Below are 21688 nucleotides of genomic sequence, written 5' to 3'. Positions count from 1 at the left end.
CACAACACCTTCATGGGCAGCTGTAATCAGTGTAGACCTGCGGTCCGCATTGGGAATTAACCTTTCACCAACGTCTGGTATTTTCACATAAGGAACTTTATCAGGACTTAAGTGGTATGAATACTTTGAAGGGTACCCCTTAGGATATTTACTTCCCTTCTCAGTTGCGGCTACAGCCGCCAATATATCATCATCAATCTTACTCTTGGAATGTGTAACTGCCGCAACCAAATATGTCGATACTGCTGATTTTGCGGCCTCATCGGCCAAAGAATTGCCAACTTCGTGAGCTCCCACGCGCTGATGACCAAGAGTGTGAATTACATACACGAGTGGCATCTGCTCTTTAAGCTCAGCCACTCGGACCCAGATCATTTTATGTTTTATTGTGCTACCTTTGGATTCACGAAAATCATTCTGAATCCAAAAGAACAGGTTTTCATTGTAAGACTGGACACAGTAGTAAGAATCACTCACAATAAGAGTCGTCACACTAGAATCAGTGTACTCCAATGCAAGCATCAGAGAACGGAGCTCTGCCAATTGTGCGGTACAGTCCCCTAAAGTTTGCGTGTGCACTACTTTGGACCTGAATTCATCATTCACCATGGTACCTACCACAATGGCGCAAGCTGAGACGTATGCATGCTTAGACCCATGTGCAACTTGCACTGAACCATCAGTGTATATGATACAATGGAAATCCTCCAAAGATAGCATAGTCAATGGCGCAGGATGAACAAACTCATGCTCAAAAACTCTTGTGACTGTAAGGAGGCATCAAAAATGAAAGTGACATCCGGAGACGTCAAAGAAAATGCCCATTGTATCCACCTTGGGTGCAAAGCTTTAGAATTTGGTACACTGGCCTTCGTCACTGCCTGCAGGATACGGGGTAATAACCAACATGCGTTTTCCTTGCAACAGTGCACGTTCTTTAAGAATCGCCATTTGCACTGCTGTCAAAACTTTTTCCACAGTGGAAAACTACATTTCAGCCGAAGTGTACAAGTGTGATTTGTAAGCAATAGGTACTGCGTCTCCTTCGTTAAAAGTCAGGTAAGTGAAACCCACCACCCCAGGGATGATTCTTATCACCTGGTTGGTGTGGTTATCACGAGTCAGTAAGAATTTAGATTCTAGAAGATCAGCCTGCAGAGATTGCAAAATGGCTGAATGTTCAGGCACTAAAAAACAAAACATGTATTGGAGGGTCCAGGGGAATATTTACTGACCTCTCTGCTCGCTCCCCTACTCTAGAATGCAAAACACACAACAGAGCAGACAAGGTCTGAAGAAAGTGTGTAGCTGTAATGGCGAATATGCACCTGTGGATGCGTGTGCGAACATGTGCCGTTGAAACCATTGGCTAGAAAAAATCCCATCAGACCACCCTTCTGGTGGAATTTGCGTCATGTGGGATGTTCACTGATCATTCCATGTCACAACCGACCATATAGTGCCGATGTAAAACTGGATGTCAGAAGTCTAGCCATGATATCCATCATGAAGTGGTATTTGCTAAAGTGCAGTGCTCAAGTGACAGTGATGAAAATGAAATTAAAATTGACTACGCAGGCGCTGTATGGCATTCAAAGCGCAATCTGTGTGTCAAAGGATAAAACCACGCCTAGTAGTAAGACTACCTCTTTGCGCTGTGCAGGTCGGTCGACATGTTTCAGCCTATGGGGCATTGCCCGGGCTTTCTTCAGGACCATGAATAGAACAGCTACTGCAACTATGAGTGATGTGTGAAGTGAAAACACAACAAAGGATATACTCAAAAAAAGTTACATATCTACCAGGAAACATCACATTTGTATGCCCACTGGAAGGAGAGAAGGAAATCTTCTTCCCAGCTTTGTGTGGGTGAAGACCTCACCTCACCCGGCGACCGCTCGGGAGTATGAGGCCCCGCTCTGTCCGTCGGTGCCTCCCAGGATTGAAGCGAGCGGAAGTGGAGGTACCTGTTGCAGTAGCTGTTCTATTCATGGTCCTGAAGAAAGCCCGGGCAATGCCCCATAGGCTGAAACATGTCGACCGACCTGCACAGCGCAAAGAGGTAGTCTTACTACTAGGCGTGGTTTTATCCTTTGACACACAGATTGCGCTTTGAATGCCATACAGCGCCTGCGTAGTCAATTTTAATTTCATTTTCATCACTGTCACTTGAGCACTGCACTTTAGCAAATACCACTTCATGATGGATATCATGGCTAGACTTCTGACATCCAGTTTTACATCGGCACTATATGGTCGGTTGTGACATGGAATGATCAGTGAACATCCCACATGACGCAAATTCCACCAGAAGGGTGGTCTGATGGGATTTTTTCTAGCCAATGGTTTCAACGGCACATGTTCGCACACGCATCCACAGGTGCATATTCGCCATTACAGCTACACACTTTCTTCAGACCTTGTCTGCTCTGTTGTGTGTTTTGAATGTTCAGGCAGCCAGCACGATTTGTTGAAAGTAGGTTGTATCAAAGCGTACAAAGGCTTGATACGCTGGGCATATTCGGGAATGTAAGTACGCCCGAAATTCAAAAATCCCAGCAAGGACTGTAATTTTTTCAGATTTGTAGGAGCGCGCAACTGTGCGCATTTCTCCAAGAAGTGAGGAGCTAATCCTCGACCTTCATTGTTGAGCTCGTAGCCCAGAAACAACACTGTGTACTCTGCAATGGGAGACTTTGCAAAGTTGAATTTGTAACCAAAGTCTGCAAAGTTACAAATTATGCGGTCAACACGACACAGAAGCGCCCAAATGTTGTCGTCTGTGAGATAGATGTCATCCACGTACGAACACGCATCTGGGTCGACTCTCTCCAAGAGAGAGACAATACGGGCTGCAAACACACATGGACTATTCTTATAGCCCATTGCCAGGCATTTAAATTGGCCTTGTTTGCCGCCACAGGTAAAACTGGTCCATTGGGAACTTAGACCAACCAAATTGTGGGCAAAAAAATGTTGGATATGTCAAGTGTGGTTTTAAAACGTTTTCGCACAAGACCATCCACTAGAGCAGAGCCCTGGGTATTCTGTACTGCACAGGTACGGCAATGCGAGTTCAAATGTCGGTAATCCAATACCAAACGGTACGTACCGTCTGGCTTGGTTACAGTAAAAAGTGGTTTATTCATCGGTGACACACAAGTTTCATTTACACCTTGATATTCCAATTGTTCAAGGATTTCCGCAACGGAAGCCTTAGCTTCACGTCGGATGGGATATTGAGGTTGAGGCTGTGTCAGAGACCGTAAGGGAATCTCGTGGTGTGGGGAAAATGTATCCCAACCACAGTGCGTACGGTACAGAGCAGGCACAAGGGCTTTAGCCGACTCTTCTGCAAAATTCAGCGCATGCTCCTTCGAGACTGTGTGCGCGAAACTAGGGAGGATCATCTCCTCCCCTCTCGGAGCTGCGAGAACAAAAGGTGGGGGCCAGTCAGCCTCCGCTAACAAAATGTCATAGGTAGTTGTAAGATTTTCCCAAAATACCCCTTTTATGGTACGTTGTATGTCACCTTCAATTAAAAGGACTATTTCATAAAGTCTATCAGGGGGAACTACTCTGCTATCAGCTGTCTCCACAACAACATATTGGTCAGTCGCTGTCACCTTCAGTAGTGGACGCAGGGCCTCTCGCACAATGGTAATCTCCGCTGCGCTGTCCAACAACGTCAACTCCCATGTCTGATTCCAAAGCTGCATTCTCACTATCTGTGGCATATCTCGCTGTTAAAGTGGCAACTTTATTTTCCTGAAATTGGGGTATTTTCTGTGAAGAATCGTCCTGCTTGCCTTTTCCGTCTTTTGGGCGGCGTTGGTCGCGACTCTGCCGGCCACTCCGACCTCTGCCGCCGCCTCCACCACTGGACGATAAGGCCAATGAGTCCTGTAAAGAACCAGGAGAGCTTTGATCCGGAACCTGAAATCGATCAGGCGACTTAATCGTAGTGCGGTAGCGCAAATTATAAACGCGCTCAGTAGACTCAGGCACTGGTGATGGGGGACGGGACTCCTGTTTCTGTTGCTGTTTGCCCTGTTTTTTATTTCTGTTCCAATTTTTCTTTGGAGCTGTGGGTTGAACATCTGTTTCAGACTTCGCACCCTTGGTTTGCTTCTTTTCTTTAGCAGAAAAGGGCTTGACACCTAAACTATTGCGGCCAATGGTTTTGTACGCAGCCATAATAGTTCTCTGCAACTGTTGGGGTTTGTCGGCATCGGGAACTTCGCGTAAGGCATTCGCCACCTGAAAGTTTACTGCATCTCCCTTAATATTCGAAAGGACCAGATCGGAAACTACATCAAATGAGCCCACGAGTCTCATTCCCAATTCAACCACAGCCTCAGGTCCGTGTTCATCCTGAACATGCTTAATGACCGTCGGAAGGACAGCCATTGACGGAGTGCCGAAGCACCTCGTGTACACTGCCGCAAAAATTATACCACATGACTCACAGTCACCAGCTTCCGGTACCAAATCCTTGGGTAAACTAATTGTAAGAATCCTGTGCTTTTCCACGGGACTCGAATTAGAAAAAACAGCCTCCAGCTGGTCAAATTTCTCGGCAAGCCAAAAAGGCATTTCATCCTTATCTTGGGGACGCTTGCCCATCACTGCATTGACCATCACCGGACTAAGCTTCATTCCGCATGGTCCAGCTGTAGAGGCCGCAACACCAGGGGTCACGCCCTGGAAATTGCGGGTAATATATTGAACTAGGGCCCGAATGACACTAATAGAAGAGTCATATAGGGCCCGTAAGTCAGCAACGGGGACTTGCCCCGCACGAGGATGCGGGTTGAATCCAGCCAAAACCGGCCAGGAAGTGCCTGGAATGGACAAAGGACCCAACCTAGCCACCGTTACACTGTGGGGAAGGGTGCCATCAAACCAAACACGGTGCTGTCATGCAGAAATTGGGATTCCCTGTGTCCTATAAGGGACGTAGTCCTGGGGCACGGATGTGTGAGTGTAAGTGTGAAAAACCTGCGTAGCTGCTTCCACTGCAGGAAACGTCACCGACGAGTAGAATACCTCAAACGGGTAAGCAACCTCAGCACTTACTACCAAAATCACTGTCATGCCCTCCAAACCAACATTGTATGCTTGCAAATTATTGCGAACCGCAATGCGACTATGCTGCGGTATAACAATGTCAGCCATAGTGACACAGAGAATAAGAAGCTACAATGTAAAACTCAGTAGCACAACTGGGTAGTAATTCGAAAGGAAACCTATTGAACAGATTCAAGCTTGAAAAGACCTATGTAACTATAGGTTGGTTCATCCGACACCACTGTTATCCGGAAACAATAGCGAAGGGGTTAAGGACTGAATGAAGTACTATTCAAGTGTCATGTAATAAGACCACAATCGTTGGGCGCCATGTCGCAGGGATTCTGCTCCTACACAGAACTGTGCATAGAGGCTTGGAACCTCAGTGAATTAGTGTGTGCCAAATCTCACCTTAGTAGCCAAAATCCCCTACCAGACTGTCAATCAGTGTCTCATTGGTTCTTCCATTCCCCCAATGATTAGACAACCCAGAACATGGGACTAAGAATACCTCAGGCAATGTGGAACACATGAACACTCTTTCGTTATACACTCATGGTAGTCCAAAACGGGGAGTAAATGAAGACACGTGCAAGTTTGCAATATTTATTTCTAATGCCGTGTTCTCAAGCGCAGTATCTTAGCTAATACAAGCAGACATATTATAAGCAACAAGATTATCAGCATAGTTACTATTCCATACAATACAAAAGGAGAAAGCATGTTAAAATGCTAAATGGAAATAGACTAGATTACACCTAGATTTCACACTCCCTTGCTATTAGGTTATTTTATATCTACAGAAGGTCTCTTGGGTTTGCAAGGGCGGCCCCATACCTCTGGTCCTAGTAGAAATGGATCACATAATTTTCTACACCAGCTCTCTGCATGCAAATGTTTTCTAAAGTGTGTTTAAGCATGCCTGTGCAGTGCATTATTAAACGCGCCAAAATCAGAGGCGGCAACAGCTGCATAGATGGTATGTCTAGAACATGCGCTGATCAGACCAAACAACAACCACTGTGTTGAAATAACCTGAAGGCATCAGCACTCACTGTTCAGACAACGCTTACCAAGCCAAGCTGCTACTATAGAAAAACATATTATTCTCGTGTGAAGCAAAACAGTCCTCTAGACTCTAAACATTTGTAATACCTAGAAACCTAGAAAACATAAAAAGAAAGATTTGCTCTTTTTTCAATTAATAAATATACTTATGTCAAAAAACGCAAAATAATATGACATCATATAACTACAGTTATCTAGCAGTAGAATGTCCTCACAAATGATAAAATCCACACCAATCCAAGGAAAACCTAATCTATTACAAAAGGAAACCCCCCAAAAATTTAAAAATACAACGGTAGAAAAGGGAAATACAATGCTGCAATCCTCTGAATAACAAAACCTTTAAAAACCCGAAAATAGTTTATGAAAAAATGCTCCAACAACCAGAAAAAAAGGAAAGGAAAGGAAAAGGAAAAGTATAGTAACTTGTAATAAAACAAGAAACAACATTGAACTTTCTTTTTAAAGAAAAAACGTGTGAACAATTCCATCTGTGCACCAGTCTGAAAACCTGTAAATAAAAATTAAACAAAACCCACCCACAACAAAAATACAAACCTATAACAACAAATATAAACATAAAATACACAAAAACACATATAATAAACACATAACTAAAACTACATAACATTCTAATCATATCCGACACTAAGTCAAACACATAAAACACTAAACTACCAAAACAACACCTATTTCTCCTGAAAACGATCAAATAACACCCTAACAAACACATTTATACTACTATTAACTTACCCCTACCTTAAAACTAACTTATAAATATATAAAAATAAACTTACCAGCACGGACAAAAAGCAGCTCCCAACCGCGAGGTTCCATCTTCCAAAAGGATCTAAAAACTAAACAGATAGGTACAAAAGTTAGGAAAAGAAAACAAAATGGCTGCATATTTAAAATGAAAATAGGACTAACTCCCCATAGACAACAATGTAAAATATTGAAAAAAAAATTTAAAAATATATGTATCATTTTACCTTTAAAAATATTGTTTCACAATGTTTAAAATAAACCTAACAAATTGTAAAATATGCATTAAATATTATATTATTCCCATAAATATAAAATAATATTTAATGTATATTAAAATATGTTTATTCCATACATTGTTAGCCTAAAGATATTATGCAAAATATGTTACAAAATATATATATTACTCAAAAAATTATGTTAAAATATTGTAAATTATTTACCATATTAAATATTATTTTATAAAAAAGAATATTAAATATACTATATAATATAATGTAATTTTTTAAAATGTAAACTATGTTTTGAAACTAAATGTATATAAAGAATATTGTGAATATATAAACACAATGTATATACATTTTTGTCTTTTTCTAGAACAAAATTAACAATACAAATGAAAATGTTAATTGGAATGTTTTACTTTATCATTCCATAACCGTGCTACAGAAAATGTACAATTGTTGAACACTGTACCCCAAAAAATTATATATACTAAAATATTATTTGTTTCACATTTTTGTTTAATAAATAAATATTACAATTATGTTAAATACTTTAATAAAATGTGAATAACATGAATGTGTCTGATTTATATTTATGAATGTAAAAAAAAGAATTGTAACGAGAAAAAATAAGAAAAATATAATTGTGAATGAAAATAAAAATATATTCACATTTAAAAAAAAAATATTAAAACAAAACTAACATACATCTATTAACTTATTAAAATTTTCGAATAAACGTATAAAATACTAAATACTAAACAACAAGAATTTAAAACTACAGCCCCAAATACATGTAAACTAAGGGAAAGTCCTGAAAAGTAAACCATAATTATTTACTATTCTAACCTTGAATCCAACTAAACTTAAGGAAAGCGCTGGATAGTAAACCGTGATAATTTACTATTCTAACTCCAAATCCAACTATACCCAGGGAAAGCACTGGATAGTAAACCATAATAATTTACCATTCTAACTCCAAACCCAACAAAACTCACGGAAAGCGCTGGATAGTAAACCAAATTAAATGGCTATTCTAACTCCAAACCCAACAAAACTCAGGGAAAGCGCTGGATAGTAAACCAAATTAAATGGCTATTCTAACTCCAAATCCAACTAAACTCATGAAAAACACTGGATAGTAAACCCTAATAAATTATTATTCTAACTCCAAATCAAACAAAACTCAGGGAAAGCACTGGATACTAAACCATAATTATTTAGTATTCCAAATCCAAATTATAATAAACTCTAAATAAAAAATAAAGAATACCTCCAATTTTTAAATAAACATTTAGTTAACAAAAATATATATATTATTAAAATTAATATTTCTTACTAAAATGCTATTACATTTTAACTAGTTTTCACAAAAACGATTAAATTATAATTAATAATCATTCATACAATTTTCCCAAAAATAATAATAAACTATTAGACAATAGAATATTGTAATCAATGTTATTATACATTTTAGAAAATCTACTTTAAGAAAAAATATTGTTTGAAATTAACTAAATTTAGAACTACAATTTTGCTAATTTTTTATTTGGAATTTTTCAATTTTTTAATTTATCTTCAATATTTAAATATATTAACTTAAAATGTTAATTTAAACAAACATTCTTCAATTAAAAAATAACTAAATATCATAAAATCTCTATTTACTTCCTCAAAAATGTATTTCGTAATACTAAATATAAATCATACCCACAAAATGTTTAAATTACTACACACCCTTATCCCCTAGAAACCCAACATCTCGCTCCTAACTAAAATATAAAAATCAATCAAAATAACTTGTTTAAACAAAATATTAATATTAAATCATTATAAATTAACAAAAAATAACATGAAAAAATTACACAATAAACAAACAACACAAAAAACAACATCGATATTATTAACTTCAATATTTTCTACATCAATATTTTAAAAATCGATATAAATACTAAAAAAATCCACATTTTTAACATCGCTAGTACTTACCTCGATATTTAACACCAACAATATTCTTACCTCCATATTCAGGCTCCTCGATATTTGCACGTCGATATTCCTGCTCTGCACCCTCATGAATCACTCAGTGATTACCTATGTACTCCTGCAATCCCTTAGACATTAACTCTGCACTCATGCAATCACCAGTACATTAGCTATACAGTGGTTCAATCACCCAGGCCCTAGCCTTACACTCCTGCAATCAGCCTCTTAAAATCTATGCACTCGTCCATACATGTAGCCAGTACCCATGCACTTATACAATCACCCAGGCACAATCTTTGAACTCCTCCAATCATTCAGGCATTCCCTCAGTACTCCTGCAATCACCCAAGCAGTTCTCATGCATTTATAAAATCACCCACTCAATTGGTATGTACTCCAGTAATCCTGTAGATATTTCCCCTGTAGTCATGGACTCACCCAGGCACTAGTTATTTACTACCCCTGCAGTCATAGAAATATGCAGAGTCTACCTATGCGCTTATGTAATAACCCAGCGGTACAAAAGGGGGTGGTGATGGACGGAGCATCTGAACCAATCAAACACTCACACCCAGTCAACAGATCTGGGTTTAATCCATCACCGTTCTTTAGCCCACTCTGCCACCCCAGTTCAGACATGGCCATATGCAAATCAGTCTGACCCTGTGCTTCATGGGGACAGTCCAGCCCATACTGCCAAGCATGCCTTCCCTGGACCAGAAACAAGCTTCCGAGGACCAGTTTCTGGCATTTTATCCGTCTTCAGCCAGGATAGCTTGACTCCAGTGGCCTAGTTAGCAAGGGACCCACGTCTGGGCATACCCTTCCCACATAGGGTGAACAGCAAAACACACAAGATGATGGACGGAATCTTGCACAATGGCAAAACGTTCACCACCAGTCACAGATCTGGGTTTAATCCATCGTTATTTTGCTCACCAAGCCACCCCAGTTCAGACATGGCCATATGCAAATCAGTCTTGACCCTGTGCCGCATGGGAACAGTCCAGCCCGAACTGCCAAGCCATGTCTTCCATGGACCAGAATCAAGCATCCTAGGACAGATTTGCATATGGCCATGTTTGAACTGGGGTGGCTTGGTGAGCAAAATAACGATGGATTAAACCCAGATCTGTGACTGGGGGTGAATGTTTTGCCATTGTGGAACATTCCGTCCATCATCTTGTGTGTTTTGCTATGTAATAACCCAGGCACTAGCTTTGCAGTCATACAATCACCCAGGCCGTACTGTTGTACCTATGTATTCACCTAGGCACTACTCCATGGCGCATCTATGCCTTCACGTGCTATTTAAACACTTATCCGTGCACTCAACATGTATGTGTGCACTTATTAAATTAGCCAATCACTTTCCATCTTCCCCTGCAATTACCCAGTGACTACCCTTGCCTTGCACTCATACAATCACCCAAGCACTACCCATGGAGTTATGCAATCACTGAGGCTGATCTTTTACGTGTTTCCGTTGTGGATTTCACTATATTCCAGAATTATTGTTTATATACTTCTTTTAGATATGATGATTATTTGAAATGGTAGAGACATATGCATGATTATTTTTAACAGTATGGAAATACTTATGGTTGAGTCATGTAATAGTCTGCTGCTTTATATTTGGCAAGGAGCAACACTCATGCAGTGATAAAAAACCTAAGTACTACCCATGCAGTCTTCAAATGATCCAGGCACTACATATGCACTCCTGTAATCACTTACACATTACTGCTGCACTCATGCAATCACTAAGGTATTACCCATGCACTCTTTGAATCATTTAGTCACTACTCATGCACATACATTATCACCCAGGCATTACTGTTGCACTTCTTCTGTCAGGGAAGCACTACCCTTGTACTTATGTAATCACTCCTCCAGTAGTCATGCTGGTATGAAATCACCCAGGCACTACCTTTGAACTTATCTATTCACTCAGGCACTACCTTAGTAGTCCTGAAATCACCCAAGATGTGCCCATGCACTTATACAATCACCTAGTGACTTCCTATGTAGCCATGTAAATCCCCTGATATTACCCATGTAGTCATGCAATCACCCAGGTGTTACCTGTGTACTCCTTTATTCCCTGAGACATTACCCCTGTACTCATGTAATCACCAATGCATTAGCTATACAGGGCTTTTTTCACCCTGGCACTATCCTTTTACTCTTTTAATCACGGACACACTACTGTTGTACGTATGTAATCACTCAGCCAGTATTCATGCACTTATAAAATCACCCAGCCACTACCCATACACATATAAAATCTCCTAGACGCTACTCTTGCTCTCCTCCAATCACCCAGGCACGACCTGTGCACTGAAGTGCTTGAAATATACCATATGTTTTTAGATCTCTAATCGAAATGAAAAGTGCAGCTTTTCAAGTGTTAAGGTGTGCGTTATCTTGTGACTGAGGTATGTATGTATTTGCAGATGTATTTTTATATGTGTTATGTATGTAAAGATGGTTGATGTATAAAATACAAGTATATATCTATTTCTATGTTTCTTTTATATATGATAGTACTAGGGAAAGGTAGCAACTCATGCATCCATGCTTTTTTAAATATGGGTTGACTTACAATAGAGATATGTGAAGGGATGTTGCTTTGTATTTTGATAGGCTGTGCATCTGAGTAGTAGTAGTAGGATGGTTATGTAGCAGGAGCAGTAAAGTGATGTTTAATACATGTTGGGTGAGGAATTACTGATTATGATGGTTTAAAAGAGTATATGTAAAACTGTATTTGATGTATGCCAGATAAATCTAGGTGTCTGTTCCAAATGTTAGATTAATGTTCTGCATGGTCGTGTGTTTGATGAAATTTTCTAGTTCCATATGTGTTCTCATATGTATTATGCATCTCAAGATGCTACATGTATAAAAGAGATATATATTTTTTATGTATGTTTCTGTTATAAATGTACTAGTAAAAGGTAGTTGACACATGCATACATGCCTTTATGAATATGATAAGATTTATAACAGAGATATGTGTTGGTTTGATTTTTTCTATTTGGGTAGGACCAATACCCTGAGCAGTTAGAGAATGGTGACCCTGTACTAGAAAAGTGTACACCATGTTATAAACTTTTGTGTTGCTAATTCAGTATTCTTCGACTACTTAGGATGTTGGGTGTAGTCAACTATAAAGCAGCAACATGAAGAGATGTCTCAGCTGTAAGTCTGCAATGATCCGGGTAGTACCCATGCACTAATCCATGCACTAAACCACTATATGTACAGTTATTTAATCAGTCAGGCACTACTCTGCCACTTATGCAATCAGTCAGGTACTATCTCTGCACTCCAATCACCTAGGCAGTACAGATGTACTGATACATTCACTGAGCCACTACTGATGCTTTGATAGATGCACTCAGCCAGTTCCTCTGTACTCATGTAATCAACCAAGCACTACCCATGCAGTTGTCCGATCATCCAGGCACAACCTTTGCACTCATGCATTCATCTAGGTACTACCTATGCATTGTTGCAATTAGTCAGGCAGTACCCTTGCATTCCTTGATGTACGAAGGAGCCATCCGTGCATTGCTCCAATCACTCAGGCATTATTTTAGCAATCGCCCGGGTATTATGTATGCCATTTTTCAATCACTCAGAGAGTACCCATGTACTCTTGCAATCACCTAGGCACTATTCATGCGCTCATGCAATCACCAATGTATTACCTATGCACTTCTTCAATCACTCAGGCAGTCCTCTAATTTCATAAGCACTACCCCTGTATTCTGTTACTACTCAGCATGTTGCACTTCTCCAATCACTCAGGCACTACTGCAGGACTACTCCAATCACCCAGGCAGTACACATGCACTTATAAAATCACCCAAGCACTTTGTATGCTGTAACCTCTCAGATATTACCCTTGCAATCATAGAATCACCGGGCATTATCTATGTACTCCTCCAATCCCCCAGACATAACTCCTACAATGATGCAATCACCAATGTATTAGCTATACACTAGTTCAATCACCCAGGCAACAGCCTTGCACTTCTGCAATTACCTTTTCACGATCTATGCACTCCTCCAATCACTTAGCCAGTGCCAATGCACTTATCAAATCACTCAGGCAATACCTCTACACTCTTCCAATCTCTGGAGCACTACCACAGTATTACTCCTACCACCCAGGCAGTTCCAATGCACTTTTAAAATCATCCAGAAACTTTCTACATACTCCTGTAGTCCCCAGATATTTCCTCTGAACTCATGCAATCACCAATGCATTACCTACACACTAGTTCAATCACTCGGGCAATACCCTTGCACTCCTCCAATTACCTTTTTCAGGATCTATCACTCGTCCTATCACTTAGCCAGTGCCCATGCACTTTTAACATCACCCAGGCATTACTTTTACAGGCCTCCAATCACTGAGGCACTACCACAATAGTACTCTAATCACCTAGGCCGTATCTTTGGACTTATTAAATCACCTAGATACTTCCTATGTACTCTTATAATGCCCAGATATTATCCCTTAACTCATGAATCACCCAGAGATTACCTATGTACCACTGTAATCCCTTAGACATTACCTCTGCACTCATGGAATCACCAGTGCATTCGCTATACAGTGGCTCAGTCACCCAGGCACTATCCTTACACTCCTCCAATCAGCCTCTCAGGAGCTATGCACTCATCCAAACATGTAACCAGTGCCCATGCATTTATAAAATCACCCAGGCAGTACCTTTACAGTCCTCCAATAACTGAGGTAGTACCACAATAGTACTCTAATCACCTAGACAGTATCCATGCACTTATAAAATCACCTAGGCACTTTATATGTACTCATGTAGTCCACCAGATATTACCCCTGAACTCATGCAATCACCAATGTATTAGCTATACATTGGTTCTATCACTCAGGCACTACCCTCGCACTCCTCCAATCACCCTGTCAGTATCTATCCACTCCTTCAATCACTCTGCCAGTACCTATTTACTTATAACATTACTCAAGCACTACCTATGCACTTATACAATCACCCAGGCACTACCTTACTACACCTGCAATCACCAAGGCACTACTCGTTCTCATAGAATCACACAGGCACTATATTTGCAGTCATGCATTTGCTTAGATACTACCTCTGCACATATGCAATTACCCACGCATTATCCCCACACTCATGCAATCACCTAGGCATTATCCCTGCACTCATGCAATCAGACAGGCATTACGAAAGCAGTGCTTCAATCATCCAGCCACTACACATGCACTTATGTAATGACCCAGGAAGAACATTTGCACTATGCAATCACTGAGGTACTATCTATGCATTGTTCCAATCAGTCAGGCACTAGCCATGTATTCTTCAATGTACTAAGGCAACATCTTTGTATTAGTCTAATCATGCTGGCATTGTATTTGCACTCATATGATCACCCAGGTATTACCTATGCAGTTACTCAATCACTCAGACAGTACCCATGCACTCCTTCAATAACCCAGGCACTTCCCATGCAGTTATGGAATCACGTAAGCATTACCTATGCAGTTCTTTAATCTCTCAGCGAGTACTCATGCAGTCCTCTGATTTCTTAGACACTACACCTACACTCATGTAATCTCTCAGGCACTATGACTTCATAGAATGTCGGGCCTAGTAAAAGATATAGCAGCAACCTTTCATATATCTCTGGTGTAAGTCTCACAATGTTCTTTCTGTTAATAGTATCATATATCATATATCAAAGAAAGATACAAATAGATGTTTAGTTGTGTTTTATATGTGTACTATGTTCGGATGTATAAGACATATCACAATATATGTACAAGATCAGACATACCTTAAACAGAAGACCATGAAGACGTTAAAAGTTGAGAGAGTGCACTTCATATTTCAAAGAGACACTTAGATGTATTTAGTGCCCTTTAAGTGAAGTTTTCTAGAGAGTGTTACAAAGTATTATAATCACTAATTTGCCACCTAACATATGTTAAACATTACTTTTCTGCTGCTGCTTTACATTTTACTAGTAATTAAGTATTAAACACAGTCAAAATAAATAAGTAAGAAGCAAGAGAAGTGCATACAGAAGCAACAGAGGTGCAGATGGAGGCAAGAAAAGTGCACAAATAGGCAAAAGACATGCAGAAAGATCAAAGAACAGTGCAGAAGGAACCAACAGAAGTGTAGAAGAAGGCACAAGGGGTGCAGAACGAACCAAGAGAGGTGTGAAAATTTGCAAGAGAGGTGTAGAAAGAAGCAACAGAGGTGCAGAAGAAGGCAAGACAACTGCAGAAAGAGGCAAAACAGATGCAGAAATAGGCAATAGAGGTTCAGAAAAAGTGAACTGGGTGCAGAAAAAGGCAAGATAAGTGCAGAAAGAGGAAAGAAGAATGTAGGAAGAGGTAAGAGGGGTGCAGAAAGGATAATAGAAGTGCAGAAAGAAGCAGGAGTACTGGAGAAAAAGTAAGAGATGTGTATTAAAAGGGAAGTGGGATAGAGAAAAAACAAGAGAAGTGCAGAAAGAGGCAAGAGAGGTGCAGAACGAGATCTGAGAGGCACAGAAAGAGGGAAGAGGGGTGCAGAAAGAGTCAACAGAGGTACACAAAGAGGGAAGAAGGGTGCAGAAAGAGGTAACAGTGGTACAGAAAAAAGCAACAGAGTTGCAGAAAGAAGAAAGAAAATTTGATAAGGAAGCAAAGGAGATACACAAAGAGGAAATACTGGTGCAGAAAGAGGATACAGAAATGCAAAAAGATGAAAGAAGGGTGCAGATAGAGGTAACAGGAGTATAGAAATAGGCAACAGGGATGCAGAAAGAGGCACGAAAGGTGCTGAAAGAAGCAATAGAGGCGCACAAAGAGACACAAGGGGTGCACAAATAGGAAGAGAGTTGTAGAAACAGATTTAAGTAGTGCAGAAGCATTCAAGAGGGGTGTAGAAACAGTGAAGAAAAGTGCAGAAAGAGAGAAAAGGGGTGAACAAAGAGAGAAGAGAGGTGTAGAAAGAAAGAATAAGTATATAGAAAGGAGTAACAGTTAAGTATTATGTATAGGTAAAAACAAAGCAGCAATCCTTTACATGTTTGTGCTGTAAATGTCATTATCTTTTTGAAACCAATCATGCATGAGTTTGTGCTTTTTTCTAGTGTACTATATATAAAAAAAACATACAAATGTATGTATGCTTCTGTTTTATATGTAAAGCATCTTCAAATGTCTAACTCATATGAGAATACATGTGCAAGTAGAGACATATCCCAATCACAACATTATGCAGGCCTTAAAAGCTGACATTCAGTAGCAACAAATCCCTGTACCCTGGACAATGGTTAGCACTAGTCTAGCAGGCTATTCATAATTTATTGGAAAACAATCCATTTAATCATTTGGATCCAATGGCCCTCCCCCTCTATCTATAGTAGGGTGTGTTCTGTATTTGCCTGACCGTCCAAAACGAAACACTTGTTTGTGAAGAAAGGAGGACAAGGAGGTCTCATATAAAATTCAACTCGACAGATCCTGTGATGTCTGTTCCCTACAGAACAGTACAACCAATCACACTTGACAGACAATCAAACGTAAAAAAATGTGTGGTGAGAGAGAATGGCACCTCGGGGGCGCACAACCCTCGGGGTCCTTGGCAGATGTTTACCAGATTAAAACCCCTTTCTCATCATCGGTTACTTAGTTATTGCAATTGTTGTTTATATAAGTGTTTTTTTGACCGTTTAAAAAAATATATATTTGTTTCACACCAATCATCAATGTTTGTCTCTTTCTTATATCTTTCCTGTTCAGCACCCAGGGGCAGGCAGACAGGGTCACAGTCAGCGGGAGGAGCACAACACCAGCAACAGGAGGACACCAACGAGGGCTCTTCTGCTGGCCCTAGTAAGTCTTCTTGTTTTTAATATTAATAATTCTTATTCCATAACTTTTACTGCACCATATTTTTATCTGAACTATTGTTTCCGTTTCCTAATGCTATTTTTTACCAACCATTATCCTTCAATCTGTACTATCTGTTTCGAAATTCTTGTTATCCCTGCCTCTGCTATGATGACTCTCTTTACTACTACTATTAGTGTGTCTGTAGTAGCTAAGCTTGCCCAGTTGGCCATTCTTTATTTAAAAGGTTTTAAATAAAACTCAGATTCACCAGTAGCTCTAGCCATTGAGTCCAGTCCTTTGGATTGTCCTCTTGTACTACTTCTTGTCTTATTGATCTTGAGTCTTTGTTAATCTTGAGGCTTTTTGACAATTCCCACCAATTCCCACCAACAAATGCCCAACCAGATGTATTACTATTTTGATAGGATAGGACGTACTAGTACTTTGCACAAGAAAATGGGATGTTGGTGATGGGAGGTTGGACCTTCCTCACACTTCAATCAGAAGTTCAGAACCCACCACAATCCCCTATCTGACTAGTTATAGTTGTGTCTCATCATAACTATTAGGGTAAACAGACATAATATCGACTACAAAATATCGAATGGACATAATATTGAGTTCAAAATATAGACTGGACAAAATATCGAATGGACAGAATATAGACATCAAAAATATTGTTTTTAAGGTAAGTAATGTAATATCGAATGTTAAAAATATAGAAAGTTAAAATATCGAAGTATATATTATAGGTTATTAAAATTATCGAATTTTGAGTAGTATGGAATTTTTTATAGTGTTTTTTATGTTATTATATGTGTGAAAATTGTGTATTTATGTTATAATTAATTTTAAATAATGAAATATGTTTTTTAAACTTTTGCGTAATTAAATTCTGTAACGGGTTGTGGGTTTATAGGGGTATTGGGTGGGAAGTAATTCAATTATAATTAATAAAATATTTATAGGTATTTTTTTAGAATTAATTGTTAATTAATTTTTAATGGGTAATTAATTAAATTTTAATTGGCAATTAATTTTATTTAATTGATTAATTGCTAAATATGTTAATTTTACTAATTTATTTTCTGTAGCGGGTTGTGGGTTTATAGGGGAATAGGGAGGGAAGTAATTTATTTATAATTAATTAAATAATTTGATTTATTTAATTGTATATAATTTGAAATAATTGGTAAATAAGTTTTAATTGCTAATTGATTAAAATGTAATTTGTAATTAATTTGGATTAATAGGTAACTAATAGTAATAATTAATTTTAATTTGTAATTTGAATTGATTAATTGTTATATTATATTAAATTGGTAATTACTTTAAACTAATTTTTTATAGATATTAATTTATATTTTTTTAAATAATATATGAAGTATTTACTTTCCCTACTGTTGCACTCTCTGGAGTGGGAATAGTAATTTGTACCCCTACGCTATCCAACGCTTTCCCTATTGTTGCACTCTTTGGAGTGGGAATAGCAATTTTTACCCCTACGCTATCCAACGCTTTCCCTACTGTTGCACTCACTGGAGTGGGAATAGTAATTTTTACCCCTACGCTATCCATCGCTTTCCCTACTGTTGCACCCACTGGAGTGGGAATAGTAATTTTTACCTCTACACTATCCAACGCTTTCCCTACTGTTGCACTCACTGGAGTAGGAATAGTATTTTTTACCCCTACGCTATCCAACGCTTTCCCTACTGTTGCACTCACTGGAGTGGGAATAGTAATATTTACCTCTACGCTATCTAACGCTTTCCCTACTGTTGCACTCTTTTGAGTGGGAATAGTAATTTTAACCCCTACGCTATCCAATGCTTTCCCTACTGTTGCACTCTTTGGAGTGGGAATAGTAATTTTTACCTCTACGCTATCCAACGATTTCCCTACTGTTGCACTCTTTGGAGTGGGAATAGTAATTTTTACCCCTACGCTATCCAACGCTTTCCCTACTGTTGCACTCACTGGAGTGGGAATAGTAAATTTTACCCATACGCTATCCAACGTTTTCCCTACTGTTGCACCCACTGGAGTGGGAATAGTAATTTTTACCTCTACGCTATCCAACGCTTTCCCTACTGTTGCACCCACTGGAGTGGGAATAGTCATTTTTACCCCTACGCTATCCAATGTTTTCCCTACTGGTGCACTCACTGGAGTGGGAATAGTAATATTTACCCCTACGCTATCCAACGCTTTCCCTACTGTTGCACTCTTTGGAGTGGGAATAGTAATTTTTACCCCTGCGCTATCCAACGCTTTCCCTACTGTTGCACTCACTGGAGTGGGAATAGTAATTTTTACCCCTACGCTATCCAACGCTTTCCCTACTGTTGCACTCTCTGGGGTGGGAATAGTAATTTTTACACTTCCGCTATCCTACGGTAATAATGATGATTATTATTTAATTATATTATGTTACTATATATATATGTTTTAACAAATATGATTGTAATTTTTTTTATAACTTTAATTAATTATTTAATTATTATAAGGTAATTTAAGTATTTTAAAGTATATTTTAGTAATTAATTTTTAATATTAATTTAATTTTACACTGTTTTTAATAAAGTCGATATTTTATTAAACTATATTTTTGTAAACGATATTTTGTAGTGATATTTTTGTACTTACCTGTTTGTAGATACAAACTCGATATTTTGTCAACGATATTTTGGCTACTCGATATTATGTCCCTCGATATTATGTCAGTGATCCAACTATTAGCTCTGTGAACCCTCCCTCCAAGATACCCAACAAGTAGACAACTCAGAACATAACACACCTGAACTCTCAGTCGTGGAAGCAATGCATGTGTACACCCTTCCTTTCGCTCGCTTACTCGTGTAAGTCCACACCACATACCACCTAGTCTATGTAAGTTCAAAAGTTTTATTTTGAATTGACAAGCTATCCACGTTGTTCTGTAATGCAGCATCAACACAAAAATGCATAACATTAAAACAATAAAAATTGTTACACTTACAGTTACAACAACTAGAAGTCCATAGGGAAAAAAGGGAAATCATGATAACTGAACAATGTTGGAGGCACCACCATCCCCTTGTTAGGAATATAGTTTATATAAAATTTTAAATAAGGATCTCTGAGCGAATTCTGGGGACCCTCACCTTCGAAGAACCTAGTACTGGTAGTTGTTACATCATAAGCTCTGCAAAGCTCTGGTTCGTAGAAGGGAATCTTACGTCTGTAATGAGAAAAATGGTGCACGTTAGTATATTGCAAGCATTCTCAGCCGTGCCAAAAAGTGTAGCATTTTTATGGATAAGCAATATGGACTAACACAACAACTTCATAAAAAAGTGGCGTGTTAATGTTTTGGCTGACCTTGTACGCAGCGCTTAGACAGTAGCAGTATGAGGTCATGTGGGCTCAAAGGTGTCTTATACAACAAGCTGCAAGGTAACATCACGTGTGCAAAAATAAAAGACACAAAGGTAAAATGGTTGCATGGCTCGGGCTAACTAAGCAAAGATTAGAATGACCCTAGGGACCATATAACTACTACTGTTTACTCTAGTACTACCTGATTTGTACTAGTGATGTATTGTATACTATTAACTCATTTTTCAGTCTTGCTACTGACCAATAGGGGGAGGTGTATATGACACCTAAAAAATGTGTAATGTTTTTTCTAGGCTGACTTCCGACGCGGCAGTTGCGGATGGAGCTGCAGGGGGGCGAGCTGGGGGGGTCTGCGGCGGATGGAAAGACCGTCTGCCGCTTTTCCGCACAGTCGACATGTCGACCGAGCGGAAAAGGGTTCATAATGGTGGCGGTTTCTGAAAGCCACCGTCAGCCATATTAGAATGTGCATTTTGGGATGCCTGCGGCAGGGAAATGCATGCAGAGTAAGCTTGGGGGCCATTTTCTGGCCCCCATGGACTCGGGGAGTGTGGGGGGTGCACATGGGGGTTGCCTATGGTACCCCCTGCCTTTCAAAGCAAAACGTGGCAGGCACCGCGCGGTGACTGTCACGTTGTGCTTTGAAAAGCACAACATGTATTTTTAGCATTGCGGCGGGCGGTGCTTTCAGCCCCGCTCGCCGCAATGTTAAAAATACGGGATGCGCCCGCCACTGTGGCGGGCGCATCCTAATTGCCCCCACAGGACCCCAGCCCTTATGGCAGGCGGTCCCTTTTAGCATGAGGACGGCGGGCCGACAAAATACGCCCGCCATCCTAATGATGCCCTAAGTAAGTAAGAGTTGTTGTGAACGTTTGAAGAGTCAAGACACCCTTTTATTGGCATTAGTAAAGGCATTAGGGGTGTGAGAATTGAGTAACCAATGGCCTCTTCTATCTGATTTCAACTCCGCTTTGAAAGTTTTATGGAGAAGACTAAAAGTCAGATCAGATCACCTGGTGTTGAACTAAAAGGGAAATACGGGTGGAAGGAAGAAGGACGGGCAAGATTTAATATTTATGACTGACAGAGAGAAGGATATGTGTGATGCAAGCATGCAAATTGCAAAGGTGGCTGATAGGAATCTGATGCATGCTTGGTTGAATGCCTGAAAAAATCCCGCAAATGTTAAAAACCAAGCAAGTGGGAGGATAGATACATACCACAAATGTTATGTACTGTGCTTTATAGTGCTACCATGCCACTATGTGTATAATTAACTTGTCTTACTGTT

Source organism: Lissotriton helveticus, chromosome 8 (genome assembly GCF_964261635.1).
Source record: "Lissotriton helveticus chromosome 8, aLisHel1.1, whole genome shotgun sequence".
Classification (NCBI taxonomy): domain Eukaryota; kingdom Metazoa; phylum Chordata; class Amphibia; order Caudata; family Salamandridae; genus Lissotriton; species Lissotriton helveticus.
Note: the sequence above shows the minus strand (reverse complement) of the source record.